This window comes from Ambystoma mexicanum, chromosome 5p (assembly GCF_040938575.1).
Source record: "Ambystoma mexicanum isolate Mex_15411 chromosome 5p, UKY_AmexF1_1, whole genome shotgun sequence".
NCBI classification, from domain to species: Eukaryota; Metazoa; Chordata; class Amphibia; order Caudata; family Ambystomatidae; genus Ambystoma; species Ambystoma mexicanum.
This window is the reverse complement of record NC_090930.1, coordinates 117120641-117127364: the sequence shown is the minus strand read 5'-3', so window position 1 is coordinate 117127364 and position 6724 is coordinate 117120641.

The window sequence follows — 6724 nt, the reverse complement described above, 5'->3', positions numbered from 1 at the left end:
AGCGTTAGGGTCGATGTAACTCTGTATGTAACTCTGTATGGTCTCTACTTGAAAAATAGGGAGTACCCAATCTGCAACACAAACCAACACACATTAAATGAATATAAGTCCAAAAAGAGGGGCATAATTAGCTCTGCACCCACTGTTTGTTATTAACTTGCTGTGACGAGTGTGGCCTTGTAGCTCACTTAATCGGTTTCCAATGCATTTATAAATACTGCACCTAAAAAAACAGAAACACAACAGCTTAATGCTGATATCACGCAGCCGCACAGTTCATGAAGCCTCGTCATGAGATCAAAATAATGAACTATAAGAGCAAAAACTGACCTCTATCAGGTTCGACTCACAGCCCATCTAAATAGAATTTTCATAGCTGCACCACCTTTGAGAGTGAGACAGTAAAGCAAACCAATGAGCCAAAAAGATTGTACGGGTATCCTACAATGTAGATTGATGGGAAACCATTAATTTGAATTTGTGTTCCCAATTTTTTTAATGTTGTTCATATTTGTTTTACATTTTGATAAAATACAAACATTGGTATATTTTCTGACTGTTTGTTCAGGGCCCCTTTTGTGCACACTACAGATGTTTTTGTGTTAAAGAGTGTTCAGAGTCCGGGGTAAGACTGGATTTCCAGCACTATATCATTTAGGGCTTCATTACAACTCAGGCCTTAAGGGTTAACGCCGTCGTTAACCCTTAACGCCTGATTCCGATTTTAACGGCTGCTTCTAGCAGCCGTTAAAATCCATGGCGCTAAACCGCCTTGGTGCTAATTACGCCACCGTAATTTACGGTGGCGTAATTAGCGCCTTCCCCACTCCCATTATGCCCTATGGGGCAAAAATGGGAATGGGGAAGGGTAAAATGGGAAATGGGGATTTACCGCCCCACTCACCTTGGAATGGGGCGGTAAATCCGCCATCCACCATGGTGTAAACGTAGTTTACACCATGGTGGTAAAGTTGGCGTACTTACCGCCTGGGTCGTAATGACCCCCTTAGTGTTGAGTTCCCAGGTGTCTATTTCTTTCTAAACATTAACAGCGGCAGGATTGTCACAAGGCTTTATGTTTTGTTCTGGTTGCACACACACACGCAGTCTTCGGTTTTCTTTCTGAATGACAATGACTCACTTAACAATATTTCGAGGTTTAACGATTGGGATGATTTTATTCAATTTAGGAAAAGATGAATCTGCATGATTTCCCTAACTTTCTCCCCTCCCTTCTTCTACTTCCCTCCTCCACCCTCCCCATTCCTCTCCTTCCCTCTTCTCCATTCCATCCCTATCCTGTCCCTCTCCCTGTCTTCCCTATCCCTCTCAGTTAATTGCTCTTCTCACTGTTGTATTGCTTGATTGATTCACACTGTAATTGCTTCACTGTTATATCGTTCATGTTTTATGTATTGTTGTTCCATGTACAGCGCTTTGGCGTAAGGCGCTTTATAAATAAACAAATACAAATACAATTCAAATAACTACACAGAGCCATCATGCTTGTTTATTTGAAAAAGAATGCCCTCCCACAAGGATTTAAAGTTATAAACAAGCCAAGATTATTTCTAGGTAACGAAAAATTCAAATTGCAGTGGAGTTTTATACAAGCTTCCTTTTAACTTCGCTTCAACTGGCAGTGGCTTTATGTGCAGCAAAACATGCTTCACTTCAGCAGCCATCACAATAGTTTAATAGTGCTTTTAAAATGACTCCTGCATCCATAGTGAATGTCAGGTCCTACTACTTATAGCAGTGCACAATATTCAGCCAACAATCTTTCTTTTACATTTGCAGAAAAAGATTATCAAACACACCGGCTAAAGAAATAAAACTATTCCATTTCTACTAAGTAAGTATAGTAATGTGGCATGTATTTCATAACAATTTTAAGAACATTACTATGCTGGTTATTATCCTAACCTATCCAATCATACTATATACTCTATGATATTTCCCACTTCCTCATTCCGTTACAGCAATCACACTCTTTCCATTACAGTACTCCATTCATCCTTATCCTATAACACCACCACTATGCAACCCGTAACACTACAAACATGTTATCACACAACCACCATTGCCTATACATACTTCCTCCACAAACCACTTTCCAATTACAATCCATATCATTTATCCCACACCCCACAGTTCTACAATCTCTCAATCTCTTTTTATTGAGATTTGTTGTGTATGTTGACCTTCTTATCTGCCTTACAAACAATTGAAAATGCAGAGTAGAATGAATAACAGGTGTTAAAGCCTTACTCAACGCTGTTACACCTTCCATTTACTTTACACCGCCAAAGAACATGAGCTCTCTTTTTTAGTATTTTCACACTTGATTTTGGCGGACAAGTGATATGTCCGTGGACTACACAATCACAAAAACGTTGAATGAAAGCTGTATCAACTTGACTCCTTAATTTTGATACTTTTTAATGTTGGCTCTTAAAAGAGCCGTTTTGTTCTTGTAAGACTGTGCTCTTAATATTCCCTAGATCAGTTACTACCAGAGGTCAAGTAAAAAGTTGTTTGTCTTTCTATCATTGCACTCTTGGGAAATGATGATATACACATTCAATACATGGCAGACATTTCAACTTCTGTTGCAAGATATGTCACAGCCTATCTCACCAAAGCTGGGAAAACTGAGCTAAAATACCTCTGAGATGACATATGATCTGGCAAAACCCTTTCATAAAATAAAAAACGGGGGGATGGGGAGGTGCGCACTCCAGTTCCCAGTCAAAATAGACCTGATACAAAAAGTAACTGGGTTAGATCCCAAAAACAAATTAACAAGTATTCACAGGGTTGGATCCCAAAAATGGGACCATGGATACAGGGTTGGATCCCATCTGCTGTTCAGTAGCTCTGTTTTTCTTCTCCTCCTAGCGCTTTCCTGTCGCAAACAATCATCAGGGAGGCTGTGCTAGTATTCAGGTGATTCCAATTAGCAGCTCTTTTAGTCTCTAGGGATTCTGGTAGCTGTCGTATTTGTCAAACAACAAGGTTTTTGAAGGTGTGGAATGATTGTTAATTTTGGATGTTAGCGGGTGGTGAGTCGTGACACAGAAACTCACTCCTCCAACAATTTTACTCTTGAAGCGGGGAGTAAACAGTGAGATAATAGAGCTGGAACTGAGCTCGCAAACAGGGACAGTTTGGGTGATGCATTTGTTGAGGTACTTTGGGGCCTCCTTATGCACTCAATGGTGAGTGATGGATATGGTTTTAAATTCCACACAAACTTTGATGGGGAGCCAATGGGAATCGTGTCTGGTAGCTTAGATGTGGTCTGAGCATTTGAAGCCTAAGGCTGAGCAAAGTGCTTTATTTTGGAGTAGTTGGAGTTAGGACAAGTTGGCAGTCAAGGTGTCCATAAGTTGTATGTTGCAATTGTCAATTTTCGGTAGAATTATAGCTTCTACAAGTGTAATGCAGATGCTCTGCGAGAGGAACTGTCTACTCAGGGAACTTAGTCTGGCTGTATAGATGATGGATGATGCTAGGGCAATAATCTGTCTAGTCATTGATAGGTCAGCTTCAAGGTATACCCCCAGGGTTTTTATTTGTTTCAACACTGGGATGGTAGTGCCATCGATACAGAAGGAGAAAAAGCTGGAATCCAGGTGTCTAAGCCAGTATGAGGAGCAAATGATGAGCAGCTATGTTTTTTTGTCATTGAGACATGAATACTGAGCGGCCATCCAGTCCGGGATGGTGCTGTATACTGCATTAATTTTAATGGTGTCAGTGGTGTGATCCCCAGTGAGAGGGATGACAATTTGTGTATTGTCCAGAAAATTAGTGTAGCTGATCTCATTGGCGTTCAGGAGATCGAACAGGGGCTTTGTATAGGTGTTGTAAAGGGTTGGCGAGAGACATGACCCTTGGGAGCACAAAGGGGGACAGGGATGGCATGAGCAGCTGATTCCTCTTTGAACACTTGCGTGGTCCGACCACTCAGAAAGGATTTTGTCCACAAAATAGCCTCAGGGGGGAAATGGAAGTGCTGGTTGAGGTGTTGGCAAAGGATATTATGATCAACCAACTCAAAGGCCGCAGAGAGATCTAGCAGGCGGAGGATATATAGATTACCAGCGTCCTGGATACAGTCCATTTGTCATGGAGGGCAGTTTATGTACTGTGCTTACGGTGAAAGCCTGATTGCCTTTAGCCAAGAAGGTGGTTACTCTCTAAGAACTGCTCAACTTGAGCATAGACTAGGTGGTCCAGACTTTTAAGTAGGAATGGGACAGTCGTAATGGGACAGTAGTTGCTGGGGATAGATGGTTCAAGGGAAGGTTTTTTTCATAGTGGTGTGACCCAGGCAGATTTTATGGTGGTGGGTACTATGCTCATTGAGAAAGATGCTTTGGCAAACTGGGTGATGATAGACATACGCGTGGGAGCACAGACGTTCATGATATGGGCAGGGCAGGAGTCACCTTTACAGTTAGAGGGTGTGAGTGTTCCAATGGTAGCTGCTACTTGCTCTTATGTGAATTGGCTAAATGCAAAAGAGGGGGTGTTAGTGGTAGGGGCACCACTAGGGGGATACCAGGATGAATACAGATCATTTCTGGCGAGTAGGGCCTTTTTGGCACAGATCTTAGTGAGTAATTACTCAATTTTATGGGTGAGGGCGTCTTGTATCTTAGTACACCAACCTTTGTCGGTGCATGGACTGACGATAGGAGGAAGGGGTGTTTCCAGCTCCCGGAGAATCACAAATAGTTCTTTATTGTTGGAACTGGGGTTGGTAATTCTATCATTGTAGCTATTGGATTTGCAGTTGTATGCCACTGCGGTGAGAGCCTGACAATTTTATGGAGAGTTTTTTTTTTTTGCATAGGTTTTCTTTGGATTTTATTTCCCTGCATAAATGGACAAGGTCATTGGAGAACCAACCGTTCTTGGTTTTTTGGGGTTTTGGTATTTTGGATTTGATAGGTGTGTGTAGGTCAAGGGCCTGGAGCAGGCAGGTGTGGTATATGATGGCCAAGTCGTTTGCAGTGTGTGTGGTAGCTAGAGCATTGATGCTCAGAACTGCGAGGAGAGATGGCTTAAGATCCTCATGTTTCAACTTGCGTGTGTTGCAGACTTGTATGGGTTTCAATGGCACAGGAGTGATTTTCTGGAGAGATTAAAGTAGATGATGAAGTGGTCGGACCAGGGTACCGGATCAATGGCAGAGATGTTAATGTGGGCATTGGCCGGGAGTGTCCAGATCAGGATACGTCATTTGGACTGGGTGGGGATTGTAATAAGTTGGGTGATGCACATGTCATTAAGAGCAGCTAATATGGTGGCTGCTTTGGGGTCAGTAGCATCCTTAAATCCAAGGTTAATGTCTCCCAATATGATGCATTTGGCAGATGGTTTCATGAAGGGCGTAATCAGGAGCGGGATGTCGAAATCTGGGAGGCTTAGACCATTGGGGTGCCTGTAGATCAAGAGCAGGTTGAATGTGCTTTGGGGGTCTGTGGTCAGCCTCAAAAGTAGCATGTCATACCCTGGGTGGTGGGCAGGGGGCAGGTCCTGATTTGTAGCAAAGATTTAGCTATGAGGGCTACCCCCTCCTATCGCATCTAGTCGGTCCGATCTGTAGATAGCTTAGTTAGGTGGGATGGCCAAGGAAATCAGAGGACCAGAAGCGTCATTGAGCCAGGACTCTGTGGTGGCTAAGATATCTATGTGAAGCGCAAAGAAGAGGTCAAAGATGAGGTCATGAATTTCCACCGCATTGGCACCTAGGGATCTTACATTATTTAGTGGACACTTAAGGGATTATGTTAGCTGCATGGGCCCAGGTGTGCTTGTTGGCAATGGCAAGTGCTATGTCTTAAGGGGGGATTTTAGTAGGGGAGAGTTAGTCTTGGATCTTAGTCTAGAAGCTCCTGGAGAAAGGTAGTATGTAGCGTTATTGCTAGCGTGCGTTTTAGAGCAGAGTCTGTGTAGGCGGGGTTCACCCTGACCTGGTGGCTTGCAGTCCAGCATCAGGACACTGCTGGAGGGTAGAGGGTGCTGTTTGTCAGGTGTGATGTGGTTGTTAGGGGTGGCTGTGCCCTGATGGTGAATGAAGCAAGGTGATAAGGTGCCTAGGCTATTAGAGAGAGTGTTTGCCGGAAAAGTAGGTGGTTGTGTACAATGTAAGAGGGATGGAGTGGACGCTGGTGGAGGCGGGAAGACAAAGGAAGTGTGACAGCTGTTATCCTCAGGGGAGGGCCTGGTGTGACTGGGGTAAGTGGTAGGTACCTGGAAGATATTGACGGGGCTGGCTTGTGTGGTGAGGTGCCAATCCATTGTGAAGTAGGGTGGAATGGTGATGAAGGAGGGAGGGGATCCATTATGGTAGCGGGAGAAGCATCATGAGTTGGAGCTGCATCGCAAAGCACTGCAGTGGTTCAACAGAGGGGTCTACCCAGGACGGGCAACAAAGGCAAGCCAAGGCCATCATAGAGGGGGAAGTCAAGTTGCATAATGCAGCCTTGCTGGGCCGAAACAGCATTTTTCACAAGAAGCTAGTGACAGAAGCTGGCAGGGTCAAATATGGGAGAGAGGGGGTAAATGTGCCGCAGCACCAAAGCAGAAATGATTTAAGCAGTCTGGTTTCCGATCAGGGCCGGGACTGTTGACAAGGCCATGGGGCATAGTGCAGGTACAAGTAAAATCCACATTACCGAACGTTGCCGCTCCAAAGCAGCACTTTTTT